This window comes from Pseudophryne corroboree, chromosome 10 (genome assembly GCF_028390025.1).
Source record: "Pseudophryne corroboree isolate aPseCor3 chromosome 10, aPseCor3.hap2, whole genome shotgun sequence".
In the NCBI taxonomy this organism is placed as follows: Eukaryota; Metazoa; Chordata; class Amphibia; order Anura; family Myobatrachidae; genus Pseudophryne; species Pseudophryne corroboree.
Genome location: NC_086453.1, coordinates 72,021,558 through 72,043,053, shown reverse-complemented (window position 1 = coordinate 72,043,053; position 21,496 = coordinate 72,021,558). Strand labels below are relative to the sequence as shown.

Here is a 21,496-nt window from a genome sequence, read left to right as displayed (position 1 = left end):
GGGAACTAGTACTGTGTGGGCATGATGTGTATAAGGGTTACTACTGTGTAGCGTAATTTGAATTGGGGGAACTATTGTATGGTCATGCCCCTTTCCCATAAGATCATGTCCCTTTTTTGCACATGCACCTTCCTTATTTCAAATATGGGGGCGCCAGTCCCTTACTTTGCCAGGGGCCCTCGGACCCCTAGATACACCCCTGACAGTATGTCCAAATTGAATCCTCTCAGTGGATGGTAGGCTCAAATGTACACAAGAATAAAAATAATAATAAAAATAATCTAGTGCAACACTGCTGGTAAATAGTAATATATACACAGTTGAGTAACATTATTATGACGTCGGCAGCGTGTAGCCCATAAAGTACGTCACATGTCGTGAGCTGGCTTGGTGGGTATGTAAGGCTTGCGATAGGTCGTCCACCCCCATATCACTTGTTGCTGTCATGGGTAAAAGGGGCGATTCGTCCAAGTTGCAAAAAGAGATGATTATCGTCTTTCAGGCCAAGGGTGGCAGTATCCCAGACACAGCGCAGTTTGTGAGCTGTCTGCGTGCTGCTGTGGTGAAGGTGTATCGTGACTGGACAAATGGCACCATTGCGAATAACCAATGTGGAAACTGCGGAGCACAACGTTCCATTGATGTGAGAGGCTACGAAGGTGCGTGAGGGCTGACCGACGCGCTACAGTGGAGCAGCTCACCATCACAATGAACCTGTGGGCTACCAGACGTGTGTCTAAAATGACAGTTCAGCCCGTCTAATTGCTGTCCGTGCTACACGCGACGGTTACTCTAGCTATTAGCTGGTGGTCATAATAATGTTATTTGACTGTGTATATATAATTTATCCACTCGCATGGAAACAAATATGACATATAATTATCACAGACTACAGAGGGTCCATACCAGAAAAACAAAAGGTTTGGAGCCTGTAACAAGTATCCAACAGATGTCCGTATAGCAGAGGCTCTCAAACGCGGTCCTCAAGGCACCCCAAAGGTCCAGGTTTTAAGTTTATCCATGCTTTGCCACAGGTGACTTAATTAGTAATGTAGTCAATTTAATTTAACCATTTGTGGTGAGCCTTGGATATAACTAAAACCTGGACTGTTGTGTTGCCTTGAGGACTGCGTTTGAGAACACCTACTCTATAGAATCCTTGTTATGGTCGCTTTTTGATGAATCCTGGGATTTTCCCATACGTGTTTCAGTATGGTTATAATGTGACAAAGATGTCAAATTTTAAGACGGTATAACCAAACTACCTTCTTCAAGCAGAAGATGGCATAACCATACCGAAATGCTTTCACGATTTGAGAGGTCTTCCCTACATCAAGCCAGAGGAAGCCGTCAAGTTCCGAAAATATAGTATTTTCAAAGCTTGCTGAGTTTAGTTCCTCATACTATTGTGCCAGATTAACACTGAATGGTAAGCAGGATATACTTTTATAATAAATGGCCTCATTACTTAAAATCTACAAAAGTAGGGGGAAAACGTTTCCATCTTTTCTCAGCCTTTAATTGCACATTTTCTATAATTCTGGTGTAGTTCCAAAAGTGTTAGTGATTGAGACAATAAAATATCAGGTGGCAAACAATACATTTCACCCAGTAAGACTGAACCAGGAGATGTGGCTTTCCGCCTTTTGATAAGAGATGGTAAAGTGCCCATGTGACGCACATCTCTCTTATAGTGGCTGAGCCAAGCCCATCTTATTAAATGTTTAGAGGAACTTACTTGGACTTCATTGCTCAGATGTCACTGGTGGCTCCACTTGGATATAATTATAGTTTCAACAATGACAATCAGTAAAACTATTTTCCTGGCATTGTTCACCAGCTGCCTTGTAACAGGTAAGGATAATTTAGGTTTGTATTTAAAATGAAAATAGTAATAATAGTGCACAGTATCTTCATGATGAAGCTGTTCTGACTAAATGCACAGTAAGTAATGTTTGAGCCATTGGGGAAACACAATAGAACGATCAAAGGTTTACATCCAGTACTGTATGAAGGCAAACAGATAAAAGTCAACACAAGCGTAATGTGTGTGTGTGCGTGTGTGTGTGTGTGTGTGTATATATATATATATATTTTAAAAAAACTGTTTATTAAATGTTTTTAAATATGTTTTTGTGTTCTGTAAGGTATTGTTTTAATCACAGATATTAAAAATACAAACGTCCAGAATATGGGATGTGGGTGAAAGCAATTCATTATTCATCATGGGATCCGGATGATAGGTCGGGTGTGGTTCATACGGTCTAGAGTGTCTAGGTCGACCATGTTTGGGTCGGCCACTTTTGGTCGACAGTAACTAGGTCGACAGGGATGCTAGGTCGACAGGGTCTCTAGGTTGACATGGTCTAGGTCGACAGGTCAAAAGGTCGACATGAGTTTTTCATGTTTTTTTGGTGTCGTTTTCTCCGTACAGTGACCGGGAACCCCAATTAGTGCACCGTGTCCCCTCGCATGGCTCGCTTCATTCTCCATGCTTCGGGCTTCCATGCTTCCATGCTCTGCTACCACTGCGCTCGACACAGGTTACCGTTCCCAATCGTAGTCCGCGTGGATCGTTAAGTATGAAAAAGTTCAAAAAAATAAAAAATTTTTGAAAAACTCATGTTGACATTTTGACCTGTCGACCTAGAACATGTCGACCTAGAGACCCTGTCGACCTTGAAACCCTGTCGACTTAGTTACTGTCGACCAACAGTGGTCAACCTAAACATTGTCGACCTAGTTACTGCCAACCTAGAGACCGGGTCCCGATAGGTCGACAGTTACTACGCTGACAGTCAATATTTTGACACCATATGGTCGATATGAATTAGGTCGACACTGACAAAAGGTTGACATTGTCAAAATGTCAACATGACAATGGTCGACACAGCAAAAGTCAACATGAGGTTTTTTATTTTTTATTTAACTTTTTCATACTCTACCATCCACGTGGACTCCAATTTTGAACGGTAACCTGTGACGAGTGCAGAGGAAGCGGAGCGAGGCATGCAAGGGGTCGTGGTACACTTGTTGAGGTTCCACATGCTAATTCAAAGAAAATGATACCAAAATGAACTAAAAAAACCTCATGTTGATCTTTTCACGCGTCAACCTTTCTTTTGTCAATGTCAATCTTTTCTCAAAGTCAACCTTTTGCATCAACACCGACTGATCATTAGCTATCCCGGAGGCCCACTGACACTGGTATGGGTACAACATTAGGTATATTAGCAGGACTGGTGAAACAGTGTCAGATTATGTTACTTTTTTTAGTAAAATAAGTCCCACTATTAACTTTTGCAAAGGTTATTGTAAGGATGTAAGGACAGGTTATCAAAAGAACCAAGCTCAGTACATGTGTAATTGCCACACTTACTGTATATCCACTCACAGAGTCATAGATGAGTTAGGTTACCTGTACTGTGTACCTTTGTAGGGGATGTAGTTATGTGACCCAGTGGCGCACCCAGGGGGGGGGGGTTTCCGAGCACCCAGAAACCCCCCTTCACTAAAATATATATATATATATATATATATATATATATATATTTTTTTTTTAGCTGCATGAGTATTATTAATGGCTTTCTAGTGTCCTCTGCAGCCTGCTGTCTTCCTGGGGGCACTTGTAAGTGCAATAAAAGTTTACTTTATATTAATTATAGTACATATATATCCATTTGCATACATATATACACATGTATATACATACATACATACATACATATAAACACACACACACACACACACACACACACACACACACACACACACACACACACACACATGATATATATATATACACATGTGTATATATATGTGTACTGTATGTGTGTGTACATATATATATATATATATATATATGTATGTATGCATGTTTAATATGCTATGTATATGTGTGTGTATGTGTGTATATATATTTATATATATATGTATGTGTATATATATATATATATAAATATGTATATATATATATATATATATATATACACACAAACACACAGACACACTAGTTTTACGGACCCAGCATATACTGGGTCACCTCAGTCCCCACTACCGTGATTGGCTCCGCCCAGTTCTGGAAACCCCCCCATGCAAATCCTGCGTTTGCCACTGTGACCGGCGGGGTCACAATACCTCCCCCTACATCCCGAACCCTTAGAATCCCGACAGTCGGCAAAGTGGGAATAGAACCTATGGCAAGTGCAGCTCGCCACCAAGTCCGCAGAGGGGCGAGTGCAGTGAGCCTGGAAGGGGCTTGTTGCGGCCACCCCGCCGGCAATCTCAACGCCGGGATCCCAGTGTCGGTATTAAATGAATAAACCTAACTGTAAAAATACTTATGATAGACAGAGAAATGTAAAGTTTTCAAAATTGTCCTGTAAAACATTGACCTCATTCCTCATCTAGAGGTGAATTCAATTGGCTGTGTCCAATTACCGCAGGATAATTAATCCACCGGGGCAATCCAATTATCCCCAGAGCTGCAGTAATTAGGGATTTTTTTAACCTGTCTTCGCGGGTCGAAAAATAAATTCCTGACAACTTGGGGGTTAATGGGTGCCGCTACTGCTATAACTCACAAATCTGTGAACTTTTCATGGATTTTGTGAGTTAATACCCATTAACCCTTGCTAATGCCCTTTAACGCCCGTTAACACATTAAGTTTATGGGCATTAACAAGGTAATCAGAAGAAGCTGGGAGTCTAATTGAATAGCTGAGGCTACCTCTTGTTTTCACTTATGGTAATTTACCGCAGGTAACAGAATCTGCTCCTTAGACACAAAGGGCCTAATTCAGACCTGATTGCTGCTGTGCGTTGTCGCACAGCAGCCGATCAGGTCTGAACTGCGCACATGCCGGTGCCACAGTGCACCGGCGCATGCCAGACAGCCAACAGCCGTCTCAGCCCTGCAATCGCCTCTGCCTGATTGACAGGCAGAGGCGGTCGCTAGGCGGGAGGGGGTAGGCCGACGGCATTTGGCTGCTGTTTTAGGGGTGCGGTCCAGGCAACGCAGGTGTGCCCAGTCCGTGCAGGGGGGGCGGGCCGCTGTGGCTGCGTGACTGGCGTGACTGGATGAGGAGCTGCACTGGCAGGGAGCTACTCTTCAAGTACAAAAGCATCGCCGCTGTGCAATGCTTTTGTACTTGTGCAGCGGGGTCGGGCCTGACACTTGGGGCGGACTAGCCCTGTGCTGGGCGTCCCCCCACATGTCAGGGAAGCTGATTATAGATGTGCTAAATTTAGCACATCTACGATCAGGTCTGAATTAGGCCCAAAATTCTAAATGTTCCCCATTTTACCCCAACCACATGACAAAACAAAATGAATTGCCCATTGTCAGGCATGCTAGAATCATAAAATAGAAATAGTAAATACTGCTAAATACAGATTTACAAATATAGCGCCTAATTCAGACTGGATTGCTGCAGCGGCAGTGATTGCAGTCTGAAGCCCTTTGTGGAGTGCGCCCCCTGGGAGCCCAGTGAGATGCTATCAGCATCTTGGGGCTGCGATTACTTCTGCCTGATCCACATGAAGAGGCGGTCGAAGGTGGGAGGGGGCGTACCAATGGCATTAGAATGCCGTTGGCGGGGTGCTATCCGGACAACGCAGGTGTGTCCAGACCGTTGCGGTGGTGAGCCGCGGCAGCTGCGTGACATCACATACAGCCGCTGCAACCTGGTAGGCGGCGAGTAGCGTTGTGCAGGTGCTCAGGAGCTGCACTGGCAGGGTGCGATGCTTTTGCACCCTTGCAGGGGGGAAGGTAGGGCCAGACATGCAGGGCGAACTAACGCTGTGCTGGGCGTCCCCCCGTATGTCTGAGAATCTGATTGTAGATGTGCTAAATTTAGCAAAGCTACGATCAGATCTGAATTACCCCATAGTTTGGAATGTCTCTGCACAAAACTGGGAAACATACCAAAAACTTGAGGACTGAATCCCCAGAACGTTACAACTTTGCTAAACCACTCTTCTCATACAGTATGTACTGATGCAACAAAATATAAGCCTATATATCATTAGAATTGATGTAACTTACCCTGGTGTCCTGCCGGGATCGGTATGAAATACCTACAATCAAAATCCCAACGGTCAAAATCCCGACAGCAATTGACCGACAGTCAGAATCCCGACAAGGTCAAAATCCGGACATGGACAAAATACTGACATTTAAAATACCAACAAGGTTAAAATACCGACAATTAAAATGTCAAAAGGTCAAAAAGCTAACACAAGTTTTTAATTGTTTTTTTGTGTGCATGTTGACATAGGTCGACATGGACACAATATAAGTGTACCGGGTCCCCTCGCATGGCTCGCTGCGCTCGCTATGTTTCGGGCACTATTATACTCCCCCTCCGGATCCACTGGGATGGTAAAGTATGAACAAGTCAGTTTCAATGGAAAAAATCATGAAAAACTTATGTCGACTTTTTGAACTGTCAACATTACAAATATTAGTATTTTGACCATGTCGGGATTTTGACCTTGTCAGGATTTTGACCGTCGGTCATTTGTTGTCGGTATTTTGACCGTCGGGATTTTGATTGTCAGTAAATTGATTGCATCCTGTCCTGCCTGGTATGGTGTCTATGTGAGAGTATGCAATTCAATAGAAGGACAACACTCAGACTTTAATAAGAATATTTATACTGTATACATTTTATATCTATCTATCTATCTATCTATTTATCTATCTATCTACAGTATATATATATATATATATATATATATATACACACACACATATATTATACTGAGAGCCCAGCACCCGTCTTAGTAAGTTCACTCACTTCAATACATCAGTACATAAACTGGATATATATACTATATATATATAGATAGATAGATAGATAGATAGATAGATAGATAGATAGATAGATAGTGGTAAATCCTTCCCCACCTGTGGCTCAGGTGTTAGCAGCAAAGGAATAGAGGCGGCACTCCAAGGACTTGTAGAAAACTTGTATTCAAATCATGGTGACAAGATGGGCAAACGTGCTTATTATGAGCACGTTTTCCCATCTTGTCACCATGATTTGAATACAAGAGTTTTCTACAAGTCCTTGGAGTGCCGCCTCTATTCCTTTGCTGCTAACACCTGAGCCACAGGTGGGGAAGGATTTACCACTGCATTATTACTAGGAGGGTACCCAGGCATTTATCCTTTCTCATACAGAGTGCCGGATGTGTTTTACAAGTGTGTATATATATATATACCCTTCATTAATTTTAAAGTCCTACGAGTGCAGCCGCCATTTGCAAAAGTATTATTTCCTATATGGAGGGCACTGGAGCATTAACAGAGTGGAAATAATTGTGAGTGCTGAGTGTTCAGCTTCGTATCAATCTATCTATCTAACAAAAATGTTGTCATATTACTTATAAATTCTCTATGGTGAGACTTCTTAGATCACTTTCCGAACACCCTGTATATATAGACACAGTACACGTTTTTCTGTATGACATGACTGTGAACATGCTCCTTAGTTTTAGTAAGACAGCTACTGTACGCTTATTGACCAGTATCCCTGTAAACGGATTCGGTATGATTTCCTCGATGGATGGGAAACCGGTTGTCAGAATCCCGACAGCAACATCCTGACCATCAAAATCCCGACAGTCCCTCAGTAAAGACCCTAACCCTCCCCTGTTCCCTACCCCAACCCTAAACCTCCCTTGTAGGTGCCTAAACCTAACCCTCCCCCTGGAGGTGCCTCACCTTAACCCTCTCCAGTGGTGCCTAACCCTAACTTTCCCTTTCCCGCTGCCTAACCCTAACCCTCCCTGCTTGGTGCCTAACCCTAACCTCCCCTTCTTAGAGTCTAACCCTAACCCCTCCTCCCCAGTACCTAACCATGACCTCCCCCCCCCCCCCCCGCTGTACCCTAACTCTAACCCCACTACTAGTGCCTAAACCTAACCTCCCGCCCCCAGAGGTGGAACGTCAGAGCATCCTACTGGAACTACATTCGGGATTCCGGCTGCCTGTATTTTGACGCCGGAATTCTGCCCTCCATCTGGATTTTAGATGCCGGGCTTATGCCGTCTTTCAGGATTCCAGCGTTGGTATTTCAACCACCAGGATCTCATCCATTGGCATATTTACTGCATCCCCTGCAATCTCTTTCTTCAAATTCACTATCTCTATCAGTGTTCTCAGATATTGCTATACAGTACAATGTCAGCGATACATCTTTTTACTGGCTACGGGCTAAATGTAACAGCCTGTGAGCTGCCGAAGGTGCTGGACTTTGTGCAAGCCTGCTTGTATTTTTAAAGTGGCAATCATTTGCAAGGCATAACCAGGTTTGTTTTGCTTTGTAAATGATTGCCGCTTTAAAAAATACAAGCAGGCTTGAACAAGGCACCTTCGGCAGCTCACAGGCTGTGACATTTAGCCCCCACATCTTTACTGGTTTGAAAAACGTTTGTTTATTTTTTATTTATTTTTTATTTTGTAAGATAAACATTCAAAACCTAAAACATACACAGGTCTGTATTATTCATGGTTTGGCTGCTACTTTTTCTCTCTCCATTTTAGCACTCTCCAAGCAATGATGCTTCTAGCCCTATATCTTATTAATATCGCATTTGAATTTGGCATAGAGCATTATAGAGTATAGTCAAGGACATCGGAATTCCTATTAAGAAATATTTCTATATGCTGATATTTAATTTCAATCGCTCACAATGTCGGCGATGGGATCCAAACTGTCAGCATCCCAAACATAAGTTTGCAGGCCGGTTTAGTATTACAACCTAGGTGGGGGGGGGGGGGGGTAAGGTTTAGGAACCATCGGGGCCAGGCTCGTACTGGCCTGCCGGTGTACCGAGGGATCCACCGGTAGGCCCTGCCAGTTGATAGCCACGCCCATGTCTGCAGGGGAGTTGGACTTAGCCAGGCAGTGGCACGCTCCATTCCCAGAGGAGCACAGTGGGTTTGTAGCATCATGACATCTGGCAGAGACATGACGTCACATTGCGCTGCACAGCCCCACCATGCATCCCGCAGCCACGGTCTGCAGGAGGAGAGGCATGCCCTGGAGCTGGTGAGTGCGGTCAGCGGGCACTACCAGCGGGAGGGGGCTGAGGGGATCCTCTGTTGACACAGATGAGGGGTCCTCCGGTGCTGTCAATAGCGGGAGCCCCTGCCAGCAGCAGTCCCAGCCACTGGCTACTGTGAGCTGTTCAGTGTGCCGGGGCTATATATTTGTTCTACGCAGACTCTGCAGTGAAGGATACTGCCACCACAGATGACGGATGTCATTAGCAGGCTAGCTGCGTTGCCTGGTCCTGAATGACAGGCTAAGTATATATATATATATATATATATATATATAATACGAGCAGCACTGTGGGGCAGAATGTGTAACTGGCACAGAGGAGGTATATGTGTATCTGTCACTGCACTACTGGGGGGTATGTGTATCTGTCACTGCACTACTGGGGGGTATGTATATCTGTCACTGCACTACAGGGGTGTATGTGTATCTGTCACTGCACTACTGGTGGTATGTGTATCTTGCACTGCGGGGGGCGTATGTGTATCTTGCACTGCTGGGAGCGTATGTGTATCTGGCATTGCAGGGGGCATATGTGTATCTGGCACCGCTGGGGGCATATGTGTATCTGGCACCGCTGGGGGCATATGTGTATCTGGCACTGCTTGGGGCATATGTGTATCTGGCATTGCTGGGAGAGTATGTGTATCTGGCACTGCTTGGGGTGTATATGTGTATCTGGCACTGCTGGGGGTCTACTGTTCTCTCCCAGTGTAACCCAGGCACATACACAATATAAACAATCCTTGTATACACACAGATGACCCGGGTGGTCAATTCAATGCCAGTCCCCGGACGTCTGTGAGTAGACAATAATTCAGGCGCACCACTATAAAAAACTAGCAAAAGTTGTCCCAATTACAAAAGAAAAAGGGACCATTAATTTTGTACTGATTGCCTCTTATTAAAAACAAGCTGCTCCCACTTTATAGCTAGAAGTAAACTATACGTGCATACCAGAAATATTATAGAGAAAGCGCTAAGCACCTGCAGTGTTTATAAGCTAATTATGCAGTTTCAAATAGCAATTATGCCAGCATAGCATGTACAAGAGAGTGCATAAAAAGTATTTTAAGAACAATGTATTACACATAAAAAGCTAGATATTATAATCCTTCACAAGCTTTTGTGTAAATCACTTATTCCCATACATGGAAACACTCAAAGGGCTACATAAATAATATATTCTAAAAGTAGCTATTGGGACAGTCCTTGGTCTCCAACTCCAATAAGATACATATGTTTCCACTCTTAATAGAGAGAATGTTACTTTGTGTCTAGAGACCGTATAGTTAGTGATTCTGTACCATTACTATGTCCAGACTCCGGTTCAAGTACTAAACTGTTGGCTGATTGGAAAGAATAAACAACAGCTGATGCTGTATTTCAGGGTACCGGAGTTTAGAGGAAGAATTCTCATGCAATTGTAGTGCTCACCTCCCCATCACCAGAGATCCAAATATTGTGCTTCGGAAAAAAGCAGTGTCGGCTGCGGCAGCGCGCCGCTGGATGTTCCCCTGCCGGAGTCGCGTATTTCCCAGAGTGGTTAGAGCTTCACACTCTGGCCTCAGTACTTCCAATTAGAGGGCGTGGGAGCAACTCCCAGCTGCGGCTGCACGTCGCTCAGCTTCTCCTCGTCTGTACTGTTTGGGGGGCTCCTCACCAAGGTATATATTGGAGATGTTTTAACAAGATAGCGGAACCACAGTTCCAAGCATAAGTGTTCCCAAATAGAATATAAAAGTGTCCTTAACGCGTTTCTCCGTTATATCAATCGAACGGTTTCATCAGAAGGCATACACAACAGCTTAAAGTGGGCAGAGAGGTAGAGCTATTTTTCATTATATTCTATGCTAGGTGGACCCTATAATGGCTGGCCACTCTTCTCTGTTCACATGGCCACACCCCTTCCACAATATGGCAACGCCCCTTAGTGGGCCCCTGTGATTGCATTTCCCTGGTGAGACCTTCATGCCCCAATCCAACACTGATCGGGGAGGTTAGAGTTAGACTGATAAGGAGAGGGGGGTTTAGGGTTAGGCTGTGGGGCAAGGTTTAGGCACCACTGGGGAGTGTTAGGGTTAGGCTGTGGGGCTGGTTAGTTTAGGCTGCGGCCAGGTAGGGTTAGATGGGTAAAGGGGGAGGTTTAGGGTACTTACCTAACAGCAGCAGCAGCAATAGTATACATTTAAACTGTTCTAAAACTGCAAACATTCAAAAAATTATGAAAGTACTAGCTAATGCCAATTAAGTCAAGACTTAATCACTATAGAACACGTGCCCTTGATAGTGTTCTGTTGTTGGACTCTTTTAAATTCCTTGTGCTCCATTATACAATGAAACATTCTGATCTCCTGGAAAAATCTATTTTATAGGTCATTAAATTATATAAAGAATGATAGAAAGATGAAGGACATACAGAAAATGCATTTCCACATCTTATATTTTATAATTTGATACTATCAACTAGCAGAGCGCTTGTATGATATGTGAACGCACACCTGTAGGAAAAAAAATGTTAGATAGGTTTGTTTACAGCTCTTTTAAGTGAAATGATCTTGAGAGTCCATATGTTAAAAGCGTTAAGGGTTCCAATTTTTTCCATTGGTGGATGAGTGGGAGCAAAAGCAGATACTTACAGCAGCTATCTATCCCTAACTCTTTTACCTGTATGGAGAGTGATTTCTGGCTAATTGCCTCTCCTGTGCGCCCGTCAGCGGCTGGTACTGGACGATTTGTGTAGTAAGCGGTCTCCGGCTGGCAGCTTCTACCGTGTGCCTTTTGGTGGCAGGTGCTGGACGCTTTGTAGTAAGTGGTCCAGCACCTTCTCTCTGGCTGGTTCCCTATTGCAGCTTCTCCCATGTGTCCATCAGCACCAGAAGTTAGATTTGCCTCCTCCAGCTAACATACGCATTTCGGGCATGAAAGCCCTTTCTCAAGGATAGCACTGAAATCGTGATGTCTCCTTTTAGTTGTAAAACTTTAATCAACTGATAAAAAATGGAAGTTGTCTTCCATATAAAAAAAGGTGGCTGCCTTGTGCTCCTTTTTAGGTGATGGTCTCCATTTTTTTTATTATAGGTAGTGCGTATTCTAAAAATAAAATAAAATGAAATGTGTTGTTTTATTTTTATGTGAATAATAAAATGTAAAATGATACATACTCTAGGTTAAATAATTTTTATAGAATAAACTTCAGGAAACAGGATATATTATTAGAAAAAGGCATTGAGTTCAATGTCGATGTTTAAACCTCCTCTCCAGTTTTTTTTTTCTTGGATTCCTAAGAATTTAAACCTTGAGGGGTCACTGTTGTGATGATCTGCAAAGTGCTTTGACACATTATGTGTTTCTAGCCCCTTTTTATATTCAGAATATGTTCAGATATTCTTCTTTTTACTTGTCTTTTAGTTTGGCCTATATACTGATGGCCACAAGGGCATTCCAACAGGTAAATTATTGCCTTGCTGTCACAAGTGTTTTGTTCCTTAATAAGGTTCTTTTTCTTTGATTGCCCATTTGTAATCCTGACAGACAAAGAATATATATACATTTACATCACTCATACAAAGATTCCTACTTTCTATCAATTACCAAAACTACACAAAGATCCTGTAAATCCAATAGTCTCCGGCATGAAATCATTGACATCACACTTGTCCAAATACATTGACTCTTTCCTACAAAATTTGTTCCAATAACAAAAAAGTTATCTTAAGGACACCATAAACATCTTACAAATCCTAGACCAGGCCTGGCCAACCTGTGGCTCTACAGCTGTTGTGAAACTACAAGTCCCAGAATGCACTGCCACAGTTTTTGCTATTAGGGAATGCTAAAACTGTGGCAAGGCATGCTGGGATGTGTAGTTTTACAACAGCTGGAGAGCCACAGGTTGGTCAGGCCTGACCTAGACTCACTAATATGGGAAACTAACTACATCCTTTGTACCAGCAACATCAAATCTCTATACATCTGCATAGCTCACAATCTGGGTTGTGATGCAACAAGACATTTTTTTATCCAACAATACAGAAATATCAAACCCGCACATTAATTTTATAATGGAATGCATACATCCTGAGTCGAAACTATTTCTGGAATGAAAGTTCATTCTAGAAGGCATGGCTACGGGATCTTTGTTCGCGCCTAGCTACAGAAATTTATTTGAGGCTAAGTGGGAACAGTACCTTTGGAATAATAATCCATACTTGACCATTCGGTCCTTTGGAAAAGATACATAGATGAGCTGATATTTGTGTGTAAAGGTCCAGAAACAACACTTCAGGAATACCTACAGTATATAGGAAATAACACCTTCGGTCTTGAGTTCACATCAATTTGGAGTAAAGAAATGATCATCTACCTAGATCTAGAAAAATTCATCAACAATCAAGGAATACAAACAAAAAATCACATCAAAACAGTAAGTGGAATCACACTAAATGGATTAAAAACATTCCTGAAGGCCAATTTAGAAGACTGAATAGAAACAATACACAATTAGAAACATATATGCAACAAAGTGAAACAATGAAGGACAAATTCACAGAAATTGTAAGCATTGCACAAATAGGAAGGATCATTTCAAATACAAACAAAGGGAAATAAAAGAAAACTTTGATACTGCATTTATCGCACAGTTTAATAGTCAACATCTTGCATTTGAAACGCTAATAAAAAAAACACTGGGACATACTGTATTACATCTTGACAAAACCTTAAAACCATTTATAACCAAAAATCCAAAAATAATGTACAAGAGAGCATGAAACCTGAAACAAATTCTGGGCAAAAGTTTTATAAAACCAGATGCTGGAAATAATAAAGAAAGAAATGGAAGTTATCACTGTTTGAAATGCATATCATGTAAAACAACAAAAGACAATTCTACACGTCCAAAGAATTCCAGTCAAATGTAACAAAGAAAAAGTACCTAATTTGTGACCAATTCACTTGTGACAGTGAAGCTGTAATTTACCTGTTGGAATGCCCATGTAGCCATCAGTATATAGGGGGTAATTCTGCGTTGATCGCAGCAGCAATTTTGTTAGCAGTTGGGCAAAACCATGTGCACTGCAGGGGGGAGGGGGGCAGATATAACATTTGCAGAGAGAGTTAGATTTGGGTGGGTTATTTTGTTTCTGTGCAGGGTAAATACTGGCTGCTTTATTTTTACACTGCAATTTAGATTTCAGTTTGTATATACCCCACCCAAATCTAACTCTCTCTGCACATGTTATATCTGCCCCCCCTGCAGTGCACTTGGTTTTGCCCAACTGTTAACAAAATTGCTGCTACTATCAACTCAGAATTAGGCCCATAGGCCAAACTAAAAGACAACTAAATATCTGAACATTTTCTGTATATAAAAAAGGGGCTAGAGACACATAATCTGACAAAACACTTTTCAAATCATCACAACATAGACCCCTCAAGGTTCAAATTCTTAGGAATCCCCCCCCCCCCCCCCCAAAAAAAAAAAAAAAAATGGAGAGGAGGTGATCTTTTATCAGAATTAAAAATAAACTAAACAAAATGGATATACCATATGAATACACTAACCCCTATGGGTTTAAACATCGATATTGAACTCAATTCCTTTTTATAATAATATATCCTGTTTTCTGAAGTGTAGTCTATAAAAATAATTTCCCCTACAGTATGTATAATTTTACATTTTATTATTCACATAAAAATAAAACAACACATTTAATTTCATTTTATTTTATTTTTAGAATACGCACTACCTATAATAAATAAAAAAAATGGACATCAAGATTACAGTGCTATCCTTGAGAAAGGGCTTTCATGCCCGAAATGCATATGTTAGCGCTTATTAGAGATACCAGCCACAGATCCCGGAGGCGGAGGAGGCAAATCTAACTCCTGACGCCAACGGGGACACGGGAGAAGCTGCAATAAGGAAACAGCCAGAGACCGATTACCACAAAGCGTCCAGCACCTGTCGCCAATGGGCGCATGGGAGAAGCCGTTAGCCGGAGACCGCTTGCTACACAAAGCGTCCATACAGGTACGATAGTTAGGGATAGATAGTGGCTGTAAATTCCTGCTTTCGCTCCCACTCATCCACCAACCGCAAAAAAAAAAAAAATCTACATGTGTGCGTTCACATGTCATACAAGTGCTCTGCTATTTGATAGTATCACATTATAATAATTTTTGTCACAGCTGCTCTCCATAAAACCTTCACGAATAGTGCAGACATTTAGTACGCGTCTAATATTTAATGTCATATCTGTACTTTTCTTTTTAACATTTTTCTCACTGAAAATGTACCACATTGCATATGGGTGTAAGTGTTAACAAAAGGAGTTAGGAGCAATAGTCAATGACATCAGTGCATTTAAATAGTGACATTCATTATGCAGATTATATTGTTAACTTCCCTGGAAGTGTGGAAAACTCCTGTGTACTTGCTCCAGCAGCGGACAACTATGGTAGTCATTCCGAGTTGATCGCTAGCAGTTTTTAGCAGCCGTGCAAACGCATTGTTGCCGCCAACTGGGGAGCGTATTTTCGCTTTGCAGAAGTGCGAATGCCTGTGCAAAACAAGACCAGCCCTGTACTTACTTTTCGTGTGCTTTGATTCTAACGTTGGAGGGTTGGCTTTTGACGTCACACAACCGCCCAGCGTTCGCCCAGCCATGCCTGCATTTTCCCTGGCACGCCTGCGTTTTTCTAAGCACTCCCTGAAAACGGTCAGGTCCCACCCAGAAACGCCCCTTTCCTGTCAATCTTCTTGCAGCCGCCAGTGCGAATGAAAACAACGCTAGAACCTGTGCAAGACCACAAAGGGCTTTGTACCCGTACTTTGCGCGTGCGCAATGCGGTGCATACACATGCGCAGATATGCCAATTTTTAGCGTGATCACTGCGCTGCGAGCAACGGTAGCTAGCGATTAACTCAGAATGACCCCCCTATGTGACTTCCTTACTTCTGAAGAGCAGTAAAGACCAGTAGGAAAGTAATACTGTAGCTTCTCTGTGTGACACACAAATCATGGGTAATAGTCATCGCTGCACTGGCCGTGGTGTCAGAAAATTTTATTCAACAGCATTAAAATAATAAGATTGCTAAATATCCATCTCCCTCCCGGCATTATTAATAACTAATACTGTATTTATCTCATAGGTATGTTTCTGTCTCAGAGGTTATAAACATTCGTTAATCTCTGCACCCTCCCAATCCCATCCTCCCTATTAGATGCTCATTTTGTGCACATTTTAGAACGACATAAATAAGGTGTCAGTAAAGCATATCGGCACGCAGGATTTTATTTTTGAAAAAGTCAGTAAAAACTAGAGATGTGCACCGGAAATTTTTCGGGTTTTGTGTTTTGGATTCGGTTCCGCGGCCGTGTTTTGGATTCGGACGCGTTTTGGCAAAAACTCCCTGAAATTTTTTTGTCGGATTTGGGTGTTTTTTTTCAAAAACTCCTCAAAAACAGCTTGAATCATAGAATTTGGGGGTAATTTTGATCCAATAGTATTATTAACCTCAATAACCACAATTTCCACTCATTTCCAATCTATTCTGAACACCTCACACCTCACAATACTAATTTTAGTCCTAAAATTTGCACCGAGGTCGCTGGATGACTAAGCTAAGCGACCCAAGAGGGCGGCACAAACACCTGGCCCATCTAGGAGTGGCACTGCAGTGTCAAACAGGATGGCACTTAAAAAAAATTGGCCCCAAACAGCACATGATGCAAAGAAAAGAGAAAAAGAGGTGCATTGTGGTCGCTGGACGGCTAAGCTAAGCGACACAAACACCTCAATATCACAGGAATTATTCGTTCTAATCAATGATATTATTGTAGCTACAAAATTAGAAAAAATCCTGCCACGCCCTCGGATTGCTGCGATGGGTATGTAGAGGGAGATGTCACACAATCTCCAATGGAACGTGTACAAGAAAAAAAGGTACTACTACCTATACGCGCGGGTGGTCTTCAGTATGCCGACTGACGGGATCCCGGCGCACAGTATACCGACGCCGGAATCATGACAGCCGGCATACCGACACTTATTCTCCCTCGTGGGGGTCCACGACCCCCCTGGAGGGAGAATAAAATAGCGTAAAGTAGAATAAAGTAGCGCGCCACCGTGCCCGTAGCGTGGCTGGTTGCTGGGAGCCCGACCGCCGGCATACCATACTGAACCCATACGCGCTATCCAACACAATGTGTAAATGATACAGAGGGTAATGTACAAATAATGTAATACCAATGATGAATGTCCCAAAGGATGTAAAGAATCCTGTGGGATGAACAACGGGAAATGTTCTGCAAAAGTGGGAAAGAAATTCCATGGGGTACACACCGTATTCACTTTGACCGAGGATGTTCCGTGTTCATAGAAGTTTCTATATCAGTCCAATGGTCATTTAATCGGGGTCATGGTTTTGCCCAACTGCTAACTAAAATTCTGCTGCGATCAACTCAGAATTACCCCCTATATGTATACTGCGGGTCACCAAAATGCTGCACTGTCCTACTATATACTGTTCACAATAATGCAGCACAGAGATAGTATACTTGACACAGAGCTGCAAGATACAGCAATGGCCTACTGTAATGTACTATATGTATACTGCTGATCACCAAAATGCTGCACTGTCCTACTATATACTGCTCACAATAATGCAGCACAGATATGGATAGTATACTTGACACAGAGCTGCAAGATACAGCAATGGCCTACTGTACTGTACTACTATAATTATATGCTGGTGGTCCCCTGTCCCCACAATGCAGCACACTGAGCACAGATATTTGCAGCACACTGAGCACAGATATTTGCAGCACACTGAGCACAGATTACGGAGCTTTTCAGGGAGAGAACGCAGCCACGTCCTCTCCGTTCAATCTCTAATGCACGAGTGAAAATGGCGTCGACGGGCAACTCTTTATATAGAATACGAATCTCGCGAGAATCCAACAGCGGGATGATGACGTTCGGGCGCGTTCGGGTTAACCGAGAAAGGCGGGAAGATCCGAGGCTGCCTCGGAACCGTGTAAAATAGATGCAGTTCGGGGGGGTTCGGATCTTGGAGAACCGAACCCGCTCATCTCTAGTAAAAACAGATTTTGAGTCAGGCAGTCATTTTTATGAACTGAGGGTCATAAGAAAGTCTCAGTCATAATTATAGGGTCAAATGAATTGAATGTCTTATTTAGCATTGGCACTATGTTGTCCTCATTGGTACTCCCCTGACCTTTCCCCCTCTGTCCTCACTCCTGTCTCCAACTGTCTCTCTGCTATTTCCTTCTGAATGTCCCAGCGCTTTCTTAAATTTAACATGTCTACGACTGAGCTAATCAGTCTCCCAAATAATCTCCCACAATTGTACTATCTTTTAACAGATTATAATCTTCTCTAGCCTCTAAGTGTGCTGTCTTGGAGTTATTCTTGACTTCTCCTTCAAACCACACCTCAAGTATCCCACACAGTCCTGCCATTTCCAAATCAAAAATATCTGCAGGATCAAATCCATTCTCAATCTGGAGACTACTAAAACCCTCATCCACTCACTGGTCATCTCCAGACTGGACGACTGTAACCACCTGTTATCTGGCCTCTCTGACTACCACTTGTCTCTGCTACACTCTGCCCTCAGTGCTGCTGCCCGACTCATCTTCGTCTCCAAACATACTGTACTATGTCTGCCTCCCCTCTCTTACAAGCCCTACACTGGCTCCCCTTCCCCGTCAGAATCCAATTTAAGATTCTCAAACTCATTTACAATATTGGGGACCAGATGTACTAAGCCTTAAAAAGTGATAAAGCGGAGAGTGATAAATGACCAGCCAATCAGCTCCTAACTGCCAAAGGTCCTGTTTGAAAAAAACGACAGTTAGGAGCTGACTGGTTGGTAGTTAATCACTCTCCACTTTATTACTTTTCAAGGCTTAGTACATCTGGCCCTGGGTTTGCTACCGTCCTTCTGTGCAGGTGCCCCTGCATCTAAAGGAGTCCAACCAGAGGTGTAGCAAGGTGTCATGGTGCCTGGAGCAAGGTATGTTTCGGCGCCCCCCTCCCCTGTACTGAATTGGGGGCGTGGCTACCTGGGCCAGTTCTAGACCTTGTGGCACCCAGGGAGAAAGTTTCCTTTGGCGCCCCCCCCCCCCCCACACACACACACACCCCTAGGTCAAACATAGTGCGCGCTGAAGGCGCGTGGCAAAAAAAAAGGAGCGTGGCTTCATAGGGAAGGGGCATGGCCACAGATATGCCCCCTGTAGTTATGGACCCAGTAGTTGTGCCCCCTGTAGCTGTGCCAGCTGTAGATTTGCCCCCTGTAGTTGTGCCCTCAGTAGATTTGCCCCCTGTAGCTGTGTCCCTGCAGATTTGCCCCCAGTAGTTGTGCCCCTGTAGCTGAGCCTCCTGTAGATTTGCCCCCAGTAGTTGTGTCCCCTTTAGTTGTACCCCCTGTAGCTGTGCCCTCAGTAGTTGTGCCCCCTGTAGCTGTGCCCCCTGTAGATTCACCCCCAGTAGTTGTGCCCCCAGTAGTTGAGCCCCCTGTAGCTATGCCCCCTGTAGATTTGCCCCCTGTAGATTTGCCCCCAGTAGCTGTGCCCCCTGGTGCTGTGCCCACTGTAGATTTGCCCCAGTAGTTGTGCCCCCGTAGCTGTGCCCCCTGTAGATTTGCCCCCTGTAGTTGTGCCCCTGTAGCTGTGCCCTCAGTAGATTTGCCCCCAGTAGTTGTGCCCCCTGTAGCTGTGCCCTCAGTAGATTTGCCCCAGTAGTTGTGCCCCCTGTAGCTGTGCTCCCAGTAGTTGTGCCCCCTGTAGTTGTGCCCTTGTAGCTGTGCCCTCAATAGATTTGCCCCAGTAGTTGTTCCCCTGTAGATTTGCCCCCAGTAGTTGTGCCCTCTGTAGCTGTGCCCCCTATAGATCTGCCCCCAGTAGTTGTGCCCCCAGTAGTTGTGCCCCTTTAGCTGTGCCCTCAGATTTGCACCCAGTAGTTGTGCCCCCTGTAGCCGTGCCACCTGTAGCTGTGCCCCCTGTAGATTTGCCCCCAGTAGTTGTGCCCCCTGTAGCTGTGCCCCCTGTAGATTTGCCCCCAATAGTTGTGCCCCCAGTAGTTGTGCCCCCTGTAGCTGTGTCCCCAGTAGCTGTGCCCCCAATAGTTGTGCCCCCAGTAGCTGTACCCTCAGTTGATTTGCCCCCAGTAGTACTGCCCCCTGTAGATTTGCCCTCAGTAGTTGTGCCCTCAGTAGATTTGCCCCCAGTGGTAGTGCCCCCTGTAGATTTGCCCCCAGTAGTAGTGCCCCCTGGTAGCACCGCTTAAATACACTAAAGAAAAACAACAAAAAACAATACTCACCTGCCCCGCTCCAGGTTGCCGTTGCTGCTGCTCCGTCTCTGCAGTCCTGTGGAGTCTGGCCGCGTCTCCACCCATCTGGCGTCTGACGTCATGATGTCAGGCGCCCGTGCATCACGGAGCACGGAGGGGTGGAGGGGAGGAGGAAGGGATGGAGGGAGCTGACGCTGCTAAGGCTCGCAGCTGTCAGTGACTGACAGCTGTGAGCTCCATGCGACCAGGCGGAGGTTCCGGCGGAGTCCAGCTGTGGCGCCCTGTACTGTCTTGGGCGCCTGGAGCTCGAGCTCCACTGGAACCGCCCTCGCTATGCCCCTGAATCCAACCTTCATAGGTGTGTGCAGGGTTGGGCTAGCCCACAGGGTCACAGGGGAAACCCCCGGTGGATCCTAGCCCCTCCTCAGAAACTTGAATTATACATTATACATATGTTACCTTATACTGCACTGGTCTACGTGGTGTATTTTCAACAGTGCATTGCTGTTATTAATCTGGTACATTGCGTGGACTATATTTATCATAGAGCCCAGACCATGCATGCACAAATGGTTAGCCAACCTCTGGAAGCTGACCACATCCCTTCTGGAGGCATCCCACACCCCTAAGCAAGGGCCCCTACTACTCCATTTACCCAGTGGGCCCTTTATACCATACTTGCCTACCTGACCCTCTCCATGAGGGAGAAAATGCTCTGTTCCTGGACTTTCCTGGTAATGTATGATTGCCATCACCTGTGGTGAGCTAGTTAAGTGATAAGAAAGGTGTTTCACCTCAGGTGATGGCAATCATACATTACCAGGAAAGTCCAGGAATAGAGCATTTTCTCCCTCATGGAGAGGGTCAGGTAGGCAAGTATGCTTTATACCCCAGTCCGACACTGTGTGAGAAAAAGATGTGCAGGTGGTAAAGCCAAACCTAGGTTTGGTGTGTTGTGTGTATGTGTTGGGGGGGGGGGGGTTAGGAAAGTGTGTTTCTCTATGTTTCTGGAATAATAGGTGTGTAGCAGGTGTGTGGGTGTATGTATTAGTTGTAAATATGTATGTTTGGATTGTATACTGTGATACACACCAAATGCT

General features: G+C 44.1%; 1 protein-coding gene across 3 annotated transcripts in view; it reads left to right on the top strand.

Annotated features, from left to right (window-relative positions):
• LOC134966037 (ly6/PLAUR domain-containing protein 5-like) overlaps positions 1-21,496 on the top strand; it is a 206,270-nt gene that overhangs the window by 148,040 nt on the left and 36,734 nt on the right. The gene's annotated exons all lie outside the window — the stretch shown is intronic.